Genomic DNA, 15,492 nt, shown 5'->3' on the forward strand with positions numbered 1-15,492 from the left:
TAATTATTTAATATTTTATTTGAAAAAAATGCAAACAATTTTATAATTTTTTATTCTTGACACAAAACTTTACAGGTAACTTTTTCTTTTTCATTATTTATACATTAATTAATTTAAGATATGAAAATTTTAAAATAAAATATATAATTTTAAAAATAATAGAAAAGTCTGTTATAAAGGATTAACGCTGTAAAAAGCCCCAAAAAATGTTAGTTGATCGTTAACTTTAACAGTTGGCCGCTAAAGTTAACTATCTTTAATTTTTTTTTCAGTTAAAGCCATCCTGTATCATAACTATGACGTGACATGTGATAAAAAATATTAAAAAATCAATCAAAGTTATAAAAAATATTAAATTTTAATAAAAAATATAAAAATATTATAAATAAGAAAAAATTATATTTATATATATATGATATTGTAAAATTTTATAAAAATAATAAAAAATAAAAATACATCAAAAAGATCCTTTAACCATTAAATTTAACAATTGACCGTTAAAATTAATGACCCCTAATTTTTTTCAAGTTAAAACCATCATCTGTCGCAACACAATGTGACATGTAGTAAAAATTGATAAAAATTAAAAATTAATAAAAGTTACGGAAAAAATAATAAAATGCTTCTTTTAATATGATAATTTTTATAATTGTTTTACGAATTTTATAATTTTTATTTTAATTTGTAATAATTTAAAATATTTTTATTAAAATTTAATCATTTTTATAACTTTTATTAAATTTTATTTTTATTATTTTTTGCCACATGTCAAGTTGTTGTTATGGCACGTGGTAACTTTAATGAAAAAAAATAGAGATGGTTCAAGTACCCAATTTAGTACAAAAAAACTAGGGACTTAATTGCTTTTTTGAAAAAGTTTGAGGGCCTTTTGATGCATTATGAAAGCTCAAGTGCCCAATTTAGTTAAAAAAAAGTAGGAGCTTAATTACTTTTTTTTTTTAAGTTTGAAGATCTTTTTGATACATTGTAAAAGTTTAAGTATCTCAATGAGTGAAAAAAAACAACAGCTTAATTAATTTTTTTGAAAAAGTTTAAGGTGTTTTATGCCCTTAAACCAATTATAAAATAACGTACCTCATTGTAAATTTATTATAATTTTAAAATCTATATTTTATGTTAAAAGTAATTAGGTAAGAGCTTTTTACAATTTTAAAAGTATTAATAAACACAAATTGAACAAATAAAATATAAAGTATAATCAAATAATAAATTTGGCATATATATATATAACATTGAATAATGAGAATAGACATATGTACTTGAAGATCTTATCCCAATAATAAATTTTTAATTTCTAAAGTAAAAACAATAAGTTTGTACCTATATTAATATGTACGATAATTTGTAAAGTAAAAATAAGAAATAAAGCAATTTTTAAAGTAAAAATAAAAAAATTAATATGTGTTATAAAATAATAATAATAATAACACAGGAATAATGCATGAAAATAAATAGAGATTTCTATTGCATTTCTCTTCTTTTCTATTATTATTACAAGTAGTATATTCCTATATAAATATAAGGAGATTAGACTCCTTACTTTTTAATATATAAATAGGAAATAAATTACAATTAGACTAGAAATAAAGGGTTTATCATAATGAACATCTATTTAATAATATTGATAACAATATATACTTAAATTAATTAAATAATCAATAATCATGCACGAAAGAAATTCAAAAAAGATAAGCACTACAAAATCCGCCAAATATAAGCGTATATAAGAAATTAAAAAAAGTATATGCATCTAACTTTGTGATTACAATATCTTATCCATTGAATCATAAATAGTGATTGCAATAGAATTTCAAAATTAATATAAACGTAGAATTTTCTTCTTCTTTTTTTGAAATAAGAATTTTTTAATAATAAGGTAATAATCTCCAAATAGTCTTAGGATACAAAAATGTTCATGTTAATTATAAGTTGAGAATATTTTTTTTTTGAATAAATAGGTTAAGAATATTTTATGTGTAGTAATTATGATGAATAAATTATTAATTACTTCGTAATACTGTTTATTTTGGAAAGTGTAAGGATTTAAAATTTAAAAACTTTTAAATAATTTAAAGTAAATTTTCAAATTAAAAACTAATATTATATTGATAAAATAGTAAATATAATTAATCATATATATTTATTTTATTTTTCATTCTTATAATATATATGATTTATATACTTAATATAAATATTAATTCATTTAACATTTTAAATTATTTTTAAGTTAACCATAATTTAAATATACCGACACATTTAGAGGCAAGTTTCTTTCTGTAGCTAAAACAATTGTCACAATTTCAAGTATTGTTTTATTGCCTTACTTTTTAGAGTGTTGGGAGATTTTAGAACAAAAGCATTGAGCTGTTTATTTGGAACATATTTAGATGTGTAAAGCACAAAACTTGAAGACCAATTGAGTTGAAATTGAATACATAAAGATTGATCTCCTATAACTCAAGATAGATTACTTATTGAACAAAAAAAGCCACTTTTCATATTTTAAAGGCATTGAATTAAATTGGAAATCTTATGAAAGTAGTATATTGTAATGAGTTTTAGCCTTCTTTGTAGAGGAGTGATTATATTATATCTAAAATACATGTTTAAGGTTTCTTAAATTTTAGCAAATATGTATTAATAAATAATTAAAAATTATTTAATATTCAAAATTGGAATATAAATATACATGAAAAATTATTAGAGTACCAAATGACTATATATAACTATACCACGTTTCCTAATCTATAACAAAATGTCCTCCATCAGATCAACTGAATCAATCTTTTTTTTTTGTGAAATAAAAATCCCTTATTTCAAAAATAGTGAAATCTTTTTTCTATTTTCAAAAATCTAATTCACTTGGGAAGTAATATAATTTTTCATTTAAATATATACAATACCATAACTAAATAAATATTAAAAATTACAATTTTAATTCTTTGAATCAATGATAACACATATTTAGCATGTATCAATTTTGAACATTGCAAGATATTAATACCATTCTCGCGCATAATCAACTTCTGGGCCTAAATTTTCTTCAAGTTTCCAACATAAAATCTAAATATTACCTAAAAGAATTTTATAGGTGAATGATTGCATATAGTAAAAAAGAAAAGCATTAGGACGCACAAAAAGCAGAAAAAAACCAAAAGAAATAAAAATAAAATACTTTATTCAAGGACATGTTTCTGGCATGCGTGGGTCACAACAATAAGGAACAAATCAACATACGAAACAACTAATTCTTCCTTTTATTTTGCTCGTAAATTATTATAGATTAGATGAGAGGGAGAAGCCAATCTTGTGCGTGGTATTTTATGTGCATTTTCCGATTGTGGTAAATGAAGGATGTTGAATTAGGGACCATGTCGGCATCTTTCGACTTCTTCACATCCTCTATTATAACCAGAGGAGGGTTTTGGCACACAATTACCCATCCCTTGTTTGCATGGTTGTTCAAGATTTTTTCCCATTGCTCCATTGCTAATTTCTTCCGCATTTGCACCCTCTTCCATCAACATTGAGCTTACCAGCATTGCACAAACCCACAGCACCATGATCTTCTTCTCCACACCCATTTTGTTCCAATGAACTTATTTAAATAATTATTTAATTAAAACTCTGCACTATCCTTCAATCACAAGAGAGGGGATATATAGTTTGACAATACTTCTAAACTTAGTAAAATGTTTAACCAAAACTACAAGATTGGAGAATTTTTCTAAACACTTTTAGTAAATAAGATTAGGAATAACAGAAAGGACATGTTAACATCCCACCCTTCTATTTTACTTACCCTTGCAACTTTAATCGGTATCCACAATAATAGATATGACTTTGTCGAGTAGTTTAATGGAGAGTCTACAAAATTACTCTAATAAAATTATTTGAGATAGTTATGTTTGCTATTTAAATCTTATACATTATTGTTCATAAAGATAACTGAGTGAATTAAATTTATTTGTTCAAGAGAGAAACTGTGCTACTGAGTGAATTTAATATTTGAATGAGTTTGTATACCTACTAAGTGATTAAGTAGGTACGGTGAGACTATAATTTAAGAGTTAAGGGTTGAAATTAATTTTCTTTTTGTATTATGTTGATCTAAGTGAATTAGTTTTCTAAGTAACTTTCTGTCCACGTAGGTTAAATTTGAAATTTGTTAATTATTCTTGTGTATAAAGTTTACTTGTTTCAACTATTATGGTCGCAACTCTTACCATGACATAGCAAAACGATCTTTTACTTTGTATTTGTATTAGATTATGTGATATGTCTATACATGATTAATTTAGTTTCTTTTGATTACTATTTAATGGATGAATAAATTAAATAATTGAGTTCAAAGTGAAAATTACATTAAGTAGTCTTTGTAGTTTATTTTTATTTAAATAAATTAAATAAATTTATACATAGATTCTAATACAATAAAGTCATATGATTTTAATAGAATTAGAATAGGGTTGTGTACATTATTTAATTAATTATGGGAGAATATTTAATTATTGGATTAAATAATTATATGAGCTTGATTTTTTATTTAAATCAAGAGAGGTAAACTTGTATAATTAAACAAGACTTGACAAACCAACTAGCCTATTAGGTCATGTACTTGAGGCAGAGTATTTCTTTTGGGAGCCACCGACCAATCTTTAATTCTTCCAAATTAATTAATTGATGTATTCTAAATGATTCTTTGGAAATTTAACACCCCTTACCTAGTTTAGGAGTTTCAGCTAAGTAGCAAATATTTCATTTGATCATCGAAGTGATCCTTGAAAGCTATTAGTCTATTTTTTAAGGAAATTGTTCTTTTGATTTTAGGAAATCATTTATTATTTTTAAGCCGACTTTATTTAAAGATTCAGTTTCGTAATTATTCTCGTGGCGTTTTGAAAATTGCTAAGATTTTCGAAAAAAGATTTATTTAAAAAAATAACAGACAATATTTATAATAGTTTTCTAAACCAAAATAGCATGCAATTATGAAATTTAACAAAGTCATGCTTTAGATACCAAAAAAAAAAACTAAACAGTTCTAATCCTACGATATAAAAGACAAAATAAATGATAATTACAACTCAACAGTTAAACTGATTAAAGAAAACTTAAAAGAAAGCTTGTAAATAAATAAAAACAGTCATCTAGTCTAAGTTCGTTTGATGTCGTTCGAGTCCTAATTTTATGTGTTACTTGAGAGGGAAAGAAAGAGGGAGTAAGCTTACAACGGCTCAGTGTGAGATTGAATTTTAAACCATTACATATATTTGACAACAATAATGCATATAGATAAAGCTTTTATAGTAAACAAAGCATTCTTCATGAAAGATGTAATAAATCAATGAATAAGAATAATATATGATGCAATTTATGTTTTTAAGCTCCTACCCATCCATCCTATCTGCCCTCGAGCATTGCTCGACACTCTTGATGTGCGTGATAAGTTTTATATTTATGAATGATCGCACTTGAGAACTAACTATTACCACAATAAGGCAAGCGCACCTATCGAACAGTAGTATAGCTTATAGCAAGATCGGGATGTCGAACCCACAGGAACTAAAAGTACTAGTATTAACCTTTTTTTTATTATCTAGCCTAAAAATAAGAGGATTTGTTTTATCTAAACTAATTAACTAAACTAAGAATGCACAGGAAGAAAATTGGGGAAATACTTCTGGGAAAACTAATTGATTTGGACAATACCCAAGGGAAAAATTCACCTAGACTTCACTTGTTATTTAACTCTGAATTAGACGATTTATTCACTTGACTTGATCCGTAGAAATCCCTAAGTTATATTATTATCTCTCTAGAGACTAACAACGTCTAAACCTAGGTTGATTAATTGAAATCTCTTTCTAATTAAAACCCCTAGTGTTGCATTAACTCGATCTATGGATTCCTTTATTAGGTTTCACCCTAATCCGGCAAAATTATGTTGCCCTATGTCCAGGGGTGCAATCAAATCCGCTTAATTATGCTAGATCTACTCTTAGACAGGGACTTTTGCTCCTCTGAATAAGCACATCAATACTTGAATCAATATCTTGGAATATTAAAACAAGAATTAAGAACTCATAATTAAGAACAAGTCAAATATTTATCGTATAATTCAGAAAATAATAACAAGATCCGTCTTAGGTTTCATTCCCCTTAGGTATTTAGGGGATTTAGTTCATAAGTGTAAAAGAAAACATATCAGAAGAATAATGATAACAAAACATAAAGAATCCCAAGAACTCCTGAAGGAAATTGAAGGGAGATCTTTAGTCTTGAAGGAGAATCCGGCTTCTGAGATGGATCAATCAGCTTTCTTCGAGTAATTCCTTGCCTCCTACTTTGTCTGTCCTCTCTAGGTACCTCCTGGGGTGTTTATATAGGCTTTAGAATGCTTCAAAACCCTCAAGAGTGGCCTTTTCTGAATAGAACTAGGCTTGGGCTCGACAGGGACACGCCCGTGTGACACACCCGTGTGGTGTGGCTTAGGCCATATTGCAATTTGTTAAATGGACACGGTCGTATGAACTACCTGTGTGAGGAAGTCCAGGCCGTGTTGATTACCCATTTTCTCCGTTTTTGGCCCATTTGTCGCTCTCTTTACTCTCCTGTGCTCACCTAAGTATAAAATATGAAATTAAAGGATTAGGAGCATCGAATTCCACAAAATTGATGATAATTCATCCAAAAATATGCTAAGCATGGGATAAAATATGTATCAATTACGACTTATCAAATACCCCCACACTTAAGCGTTTGCTTGTCCTCAAGCAAAATCCTCAACTCACAATCAAAATAAATTCTTCTCAACTTATAATTCTCATCAATAGTATCTCAAAATAATCCATAAGTAATCATACATTTAAAATTCAACTTAAAGAACATCAAAGTTTCAAACATTCCAAGTTGAGCATTTTATCACGAAAACATAGGTGTCTCCCCTCATCTAAGTTATCACCTTTGATTCAAAATATCACAGAATTTCATATCCTCACTAAAGATTCACTCAAATCACTCGAGGTGTTTTAGGATAAGAAGTTTAGCACTCAACAGTCAATATGAAAAGTTATTACTATAGGCTTGCGTGAAAATCAAATCTCCACCACTATATATTGAGATGATACATTAATCAAAAGGTCTTTAGAGGGTTGTAACGTGGCTTTGGTTAGGGGGTGTGGTCACAAGCTGAAAGAAAAGGTTAGAATCGAGATTGAATTGAAAAATTACTTAAATAAAAAAATACTAAAACTACAAATTACATTCCTAATTAGAAGATCCTAGAATTGAGCTTTTCTTCATGGAATATGGAATTAAATACTTAAGCTCAAAAATAAAGAATTACTACTAATATGTATGTATGTATTTTTTTTATAGATCAAATCAAATAACATAGAACTTTGCTAACTATTACAAAGAAAAATAAAACATAGCTAAGCGATTAATTCAAATCAAATCTCGACAAAAATAGGGATCAAATTAGGGGATTTCAACAATAATGAGTTATGGGTTAATATTGAGGGTAAATCAATGAATGGGTTGCTAGGTTCAAGGGGGTTCACTAAGGGTTAATTATGAAGGTAGGCTTTTATGGAGTGAGTGGGTTAAACCTAAGTGTCTTTATCATCTCGACATATCAAATCAAATGGTGTGGTCATGACATGCAAAATCGAAGCAAATTCTAGAATAACAAATCAATATTGACGCACTCAAAGCAACAATAAAAGTGAGCATGAAAGAAATAATATATGCTCTAAAGGCTCAAGATCTCACAAAAATTATGGTTTATTGATGTTAAACCTATGAATTTCAACTCAAGATAATACCTAAATGATACATGATATTCGTGATAGGTTTTAAAAAAATTATAATTAATCACTCTTGAAACTAACTATTATCATGATGAAGGCAAGTGTACCTATCGAACAGTAGTATAGCTTTAGCAAGACTGGATTGTCGAACCCAAAGGAACCAAGAGTACTAGTAATTACTTTCTTTTTATTATCTAGCCTAAAAATTAAGGGATTTGTTTATCTAAACTAATTAACTGAACTAAGGGTGCACAGAGAGAAAATTGGGGAAAAGCTTTTGGGAAAACTCAATTGATGAAGACAATACCCAAGGAAAAATCCACCTAGACTTCACTTGTTATTTAACTCTAAATCAAATGATTTATTCATTTAACTTCATCTGTAGAAATCCCTAAGTTGTATTATTATCTCTCTCGAGACTAATAACGTCTAACCCTAGGTTAATTAATTGAAATCTTTTTCTAATTAACACCCTAGTGTTGCATTAACTCGAACTTTGGACTCCCTTATTAGGTTTCACCCTAATCCGGCAAAATCTTGTTGCCCTATCTCGATGCGTGTAATTAACTCCGCTTAATTATGACAAATTTACTCTTAGACAGGGACTTTTTCTCCTCTAAATAAGTGCATTAACTTGAATCAATATCCTGAAATATTAACACAAGAATTAAGAGCACATAATTAAGAACAAGTCAAATATTTATCATACAATTCAGATAATAATAAGATCCGTCTTAGGTTTCTTTCCCCTTAGGTATGTAGGCGGTTTAGTTCATAATTATGAAACAAAACATCACAAAAGAGTAAAGATAACAAAACATAAAGAAAACCCAAAACTCCTGAAGGAAATTGAAGGGAGATTTTCGGTCTTGACGATGAATCTAGCTTCTGAGATAGATCAATCGGCTTTCCTTGAGTAATTTTTTGCCTCCTACTCTGTATGTCCCCCTCTAAGTGCCTCATCAGGTGTTTAAATAGGCTATTGAATGCCTAAGAGCCCTCAACAGTGGCCTTTTCTGAATAGGACTATACTTGGGCTCGGCAGGGACATGCCCGTGTGCAATTGCCTCAGACTATGGTCAAGGCTGTTAAATAGGCACGGGCATGTGGTCTACCCATGTAAGTCGTGCTTCGATTCTGCCAAATTGGCATGACCATGTGGCTTACCCAAGTGAGGAAGTCCAGGCTGTGTTGATTTTCCATGTTGGTCCATTTTCTCCGTTTTCAGCCCGTTTCTCTCTCTTTTTACTCTCCTATGCTCACCTAAGTATAAAACATGAAATTAAAGGATTAGGAGCATCGAATTCACCAAATCTAAGGAGAAATCATCCATAAATGTGCTAAGCATGAGATAAAAATATGTATAAGTTATGGTTTATCAAATACCCCCACACTTAAGCGTTTGCTTGTCCTCAAGCAAAATCCTCAACTCACAATCAAAATAAATTCTTCTCAACTTATAATCCCTATCGGTAATATCTCAAAACAAACCATAAGTAATCATACATTGAGAATTCAACTAGAAGAACTTCAAAATTTCAAACATTCCAAGTTGAACATTTTATCACGAAAGCATAGGTGTCTCCCTTCATTTAAGCGATTACCTTTGATTCAAAATATCATAAAGTTTAAAATCCTCACTAAAGATTCACTCAAATCACTTGAGGTGTTTCAGGACAATAAATGAAGCACTCATTAGTCAATATGAAACGTTATTACCATAGGCTTGCATGAAAATCAAATCTCCACCACTATAAATTAAGATGATACGTCAATAAAAAAGTCTTTAGAGGGTTGTAACATGGCTTTGGTTAGGGGGTGTGGTCACAGCTGATAGAAAAGGTTAGAATCGAGATTAAATTGAAAAATTACCTAACTAGAAAAATAACTAATCATTAATTGAATACAAGTGAGCTTCAATTAACACTTAAGCTCAAAAAACGATGAATAACTACTAAAATATATGTATGTATTGTATTATTATTATTATTATTATTATTATTATTATTAATTTAGAACAAGTCAAGTAACATAGGCTATCTATTAAAAATAAAACATAGCTAAGCAATTTATTCAAATCAAATCTCGACAAAAATAGGGATCAAATTAATTTAGGGTATTTCAACAATAATGGGTTAAGGGTAAATGTTGAGGGTAAATTAATGATTGGATTGTTAAGCTTAAGCGGGTTCACTAAGGGTTAATTGTGAAGGTAGGCTTTTATGGAGTGAGTGGGTTAAACCTAAGTGCCTTTATCATCTCAACATATCAAATCAAATGGTGTGGTCTTGACATGCAAAATCAAGCAAGTTCTAGAATGACAATTCAATATTGACGCACTCATAATAAAAGTGAGTATGAAAGAAATAAAATATGCTCTAAAGGCTCAAGATCTCACAAAAGTTATGGCTTTTTGATGTTAAACCTGTGAATTTTAACTCAAGATAATACCTAAACTTAGGGAAACAACCTAAAAATTTTTAATTCTTAAAAATCAACTTTTCATGCTTGATTCTCTAATTCCTTCAAGTTTAAACCATCAATGCATGAATGCCTATGTTTTAATTAAATACATATTAATAGAAAATCATAAATCAATCAAAATTCATTCTAATAATGATATGAGAAGATCAAATGAGAATAAGACAAAATTCAAGGATTTTTCAGATAATGATATAAAAGACCCCCCACACTTAAGATGTACATTGCTCTCAATGTACAAAGTTAGATTTACGACGGTATAGATATAAGATCATAAGATAGAGAGAGAAGTGAAACTTCCTGAATGATGAATGGATTCCTTGAATTGGAGTTATGGAGAATAATCGGCCAAGGCCCTAATACGAGTGGAGGAGGATACTCCGGTGGTGGTAGAGGTTTATTAGGCCATAAGTCCTGCGCCAAAAGAATATTATATCTGGTAGTAGCTATGGTCATGGACGACCAGGACATGGCAGTCGTGGAGAACCTTTGCCAGTGGAGGTTCGAGTTCCTAGGTAATAATGAACTTTCGAGCTCTTTATAACTGTGATAACATCAAGAACTCTTTAGGAAATATAAAGAAGCATAATTACTTGTAAAGAAATAGCTGTAACTATAAATTATTTAATAAAAATTATAAAACCTAAAAATGAAATAATATTAAAGGAAAATAAAATAAAAAGTACTTAAAGAAGAGAAATAAAGATAAAAAGTAAAAATAAAAATGATAATAAAAAATTTCTTAAACATCGTCATCACCGGATGGTTCGCAAGGTGGTGGTGGCGATGAGATGTGAAGGTGCTGACAAATCTGATGAAGAGTAGCATTAATGTGATCAAAGCGCTGAAAACACTGCTGCTCAAATCGAGTAAGGCGCTCAGAGATGTTAGAGTATGAAGCCGCCGCATGAACTGGACGATGGATGGGTGGTGGCTGAGACGGTGGGTCCTCATGACGTGGAGGGACATCATCAGTAATGTCCTGATGAGAGTGAGGGAGGATGATTGTGCCACTGTGTTGAGGGGCCCGAAGTGCCGAGCCAATCAAGTCACCTAGGGGACAATAAAGATGACTCCCTTCCTATGCCGCTCCGTTTGATGGCGAATGGCGAGGGCAATGAAATAGGCGAGGTCAAAAACGTGCTCATTCTCCATACTCCATAAAAAGTAGGCGTCGTGAGTTTTGACGACGCCAGTGCTCTCCTGCCGTCCTGTCAGGGTGTAAGTAAGGATAGCGTGTAGGTATCTCAGGGACGGGGCGAGAGCCGATGCCTTGGAGCGGCTGGGGTCATAGGTGGCCGAGTCAAGGACTAAAGCTCTCCAACACTTTGAAGGAGAATAGTGGATATGGCGACGAAGGGTGTCGAGCTCGTTGTCATCCATGAACTCCTCCGTATACAGCCCTAGTGCAATTTCAAACTCGGGTATGCTCAACTGGCGAACCAAACCACCGAGGCAAAACTATCGTTCCTAGATTATCAAACTCTGTCATTACGGTTTGGAAGTGAAAGGTCGAACAGAGTTTCAGGGTGAGCTTGAGGTACGTCGGCTCGATGAACCCAAAGAAGAGCTCCCACGGGTCAGTTGTCAGAAAAGCTCGGACCGCATCAACCAGTTGGACTTGTTCAAGTGCGGCCCAGTCAATGAAGTGGTCTACACCTAAGGGTCAGGCCCAAAGTATCTGAAAGAGTTCTTCCTATGGTCCTAAGGGAAACCAAATAAAGGGCTGTCTGATCTTCGCGGTAGGACCCGAGGATGATGCTGCTCCTTTCCTTTTCTTAGAAGCGGGGATGGTGGTCTTTTTGCCACGTGAGGTTTATATTGTATACTTGCAATGCAAAGTCAAATTTATATACTTCCCAAGAATAGTGTGGAAAAGAATGCAAGCGTGCTTAAAACTGAATAAGAATACTTAATAGGGCTCTCGTACTAGATGAAAAATATACTAAAATAACCAAAGCAGATATATCAGGTCATTATTATGAATATGACTATGAGAGTAATGTTAATTAAAATATCTACTGAATGAATGCATGTGGGTTTGATAATATGAAATATGGTGTGGGTAAGCATGAAATCCCTGGAGACACACACAAAAAATGGATGAATGTAGCATAATGTATTGACTAAAATGGAAAATTTCTAACAAAAAGCATAAGTATTATTATAACTATGAATATTTACTCAAAATAGTCAAATAAAACAACAAAAATCATGAAATAAGTAAAAGATTTGAAGAGAATAAAGAGAAAAGAGTAAACAAACGTAAGATGGAAGAGTTTGGGCTGATGCACGAGTGTGGTAATGAAGGAGTGGGCAAGAATTACGGAGGCTAGGGTTAGGGATTTTGGGGAAGGGGATGATGAATAGTGTGGGGTTTATATAGATTTTGGAGCACACGGCTGTGGGTCATGCCCGTGTACCCTTATTGCAGCCTGTATTTATTGTGATTTTCAAATTTGGGCACGTCTGAAATTTGTCCCACGCCCGTGTTCTTTGGGCGTGTCGATGCACACGGCCGTGTCACAGGGCCATGTTCAACTTCGTTCACTTCTCCCACGCCCGTGTATATAGGTGCACGCCTGTGTTGTTTTGTCAGTCTTGAACACGGGTGGTGGGCACGGGTGTGTTGCACGCCCGTGCTAAATTCTCAGTTTCAACCATGATTTCGAGACATGGGCATGTCTCATGCTCATGTTGTTTTGATAGGCTCGCCCACGGCCACGTCGCACGGCCGTGGCACCTTATCGCATCTCGTGTTGGGAAAACTTTTTCCCTATTTTCACACAACCATATCGCATGAACGTGTCTCCACCCGTAGTATGAGCACGGCCTAAGACGCGCCTGTGTGCCTGCCCGTATGGATTAGAAAACCTATGTTTCAAGGACTCAGTTAGTGATTAGATGTTAAAAAATAAAATTTTAAAGAAATCAATATTGTTAGTGCTCGGGTGGCCTCTCGAGAAGCGCTTATTTATAGTCTAAGCTTGACTTACTTCGATCCCGCATAGTCATGGTGGTTCGAGGAGTTTACACTCCTCATCCCTACTATCAATTTTATCAAAATAAGGTTTTAGACAATTATTATTTACATTGAAAGTGCCAAATTTAGGATGAATTACTTCAACTATACCGTATGGAAAAATATTAAGTACCGTAAGAGGGATTTCTTCATTCTGTTCAGAAGTGGTAACACTAGGGTCTGCTGCGTCTAATAGCACTTTGTCTCCAACCTTAAGTTGATTTGGGGAAAAATTGAGCTTGTCATGACGTGGTTTTGGTTTATCGTGTGTTCTCGGTTTATGTATCCACCATTCATCTAGCTCCTCAATTTGTAGCCTTCGTTCTTCATAGACAGGTCATTTGTTGTTGCTTGAACATAGCTCATGTATGTTCTTCGAACCTATTTCCTACAAAGTAGGTTGCACCACATGATCAGTTTTAGTAGAATGATTTATACAACCACCTTCAATTTTCGATGTGTTACTCAAATTATGAGCTTAAAGGGTGATTGTTTCGTCTCCCACACGAAATGTGAGTTCACCGTGCTAACATCAATTATTGTTCTAGCAATTGCTAAAAAGGGCCTCCCTAAAATTAAAGGAACATTACTATCCTCGTCTATGTCTAGAACAACGAAATTATACTTTAACGAGTACATATTCAATAATACCCCTAGGAAATCTGATTATTTTATCGGCTAATTGAATACTCATCTTAGTTTGTTTAGATTTCCCAAGACCTAGTTGCTTAAACATTTTGTAAGGCATTACATTGATGCTAGCCCATAAATCAGCCAAAGCATTATTAACATCTAAGCTACCAATTAAACAGGGAATAATAAAACTCCCTGGATCTTTTAAATTGTTGGCCAGCTTATTCTGCAGTATGGCTGAGCAAACCGCATTTAGCCCCACATGCGACGCCTCATCCAACTTTCGCTTATTTGTTAAAAGCTCATTTAAGAAATTAACTACGTTTTGGCATCTGCGAAAGAGCTTCAATAAACAGTAAGTTAATATGTAATTTCTTTAATGATTTAAGGAATTTACCGAATTGTTCGTCTGTGCAGTCTTTCCTTGTCGCATTGGGGTATGGCACACGAGGTTTGTACTCTTTACTTACTGGTGTTTGTTCACTATGGTCTTCCTTACTTCTGCTTTTACTTGCCTAGGTTTCAGTTCAGGTTCCACTAACCCTTCCTTGTCTTGGATGGTAATTGTGTTGAGTTGTTCCCTTAGGTTAGATTCAGTATTACTCGGCAGGCTACTTTATGGTCCTTCAGATATTAATTTGGCGAGCTGTCCTATCTGAGTTTCGACCCTTGGATCGATGCTTGTTGATTCTTAAGTGCTATCTCAGTATTCTGAAAATGAGTTTCTGACGCCGAGATGACACCGAGATGAATTTTGTTAGCATCTCCTCAAGGTTCAGCTTTTTCTCTTGTTGGTAAGGTGTTTGTTGGTAGCCTGGAGGTGGTGGTCTCTGATTCCCTTGGCCTCCCCATGAGAAATTTGGGTGGTTCCTCTAACCTGCATTGTAAGTATTACTATAAGGAATATTTTGAGATTAAGGATTATTACCCACGTAATTTAACTGCTCGTTCTCTATGTTGTGGCCATAGGGTGGGTATTCTGAATTGCTTGACCCACCTCCACTTGCTTCACACTGCATTACTGGGTGAACATGTGAAGAACCAAGAAAATCATCAATTTTTCTATTCAAAAGTTCTACCTAATTAGAGAGCATGGTAACCGAATCGACATTAAAAGTACCGGCTGTTTTCGTTGGCTTTGTCCTCATGACTTGCCACTAATAATTATTTAGTGACATCTCTTCTATAAAATCATAAGCATCCTCAGGTGTCTTATTATTGATAGTTCCACCAGCAGCTGCGTCAATCATCTGTCTAGTCGAAGGATTCAAGACATTTTGAAACGTTTGAACCTATAGCCAGAGTGTTAACCTATGGTGAGGGCATCTTCTCAAAAGGTCCTTGTATCTCTCATATGCATCGTAAAGTGTTTCTAAATCCATCTGCACAAAAGAAAAGATATCATTACATAATTTAGTCGTTTTAGCCGGTGGAAAATATTTTAATAAAAACTTTTCGGTCATTTGTTCCCAAGTAGTGATTGACCCTCGTGGTAACGAGTTCAACCACTGTTTAGCTTTT

General features: G+C 32.5%; 1 non-coding gene across 1 annotated transcript; it reads left to right on the plus strand.

Annotated features, from left to right (window-relative positions):
* The first annotated feature begins 15,279 nt into the window (after window positions 1-15,279).
* LOC121210169 (small nucleolar RNA R71) lies at window positions 15,280-15,386 on the plus strand. The gene has a single exon (XR_005905297.1). It is a non-coding gene; the product is annotated as a small nucleolar RNA R71 (small nucleolar RNA).
* The last annotated feature ends 106 nt before the right edge of the window (window positions 15,387-15,492 follow it).

Source organism: Gossypium hirsutum, chromosome A11, assembly GCF_007990345.1.
Source record: "Gossypium hirsutum isolate 1008001.06 chromosome A11, Gossypium_hirsutum_v2.1, whole genome shotgun sequence".
Lineage (NCBI taxonomy): Eukaryota > Viridiplantae > Streptophyta > Magnoliopsida > Malvales > Malvaceae > Gossypium > Gossypium hirsutum.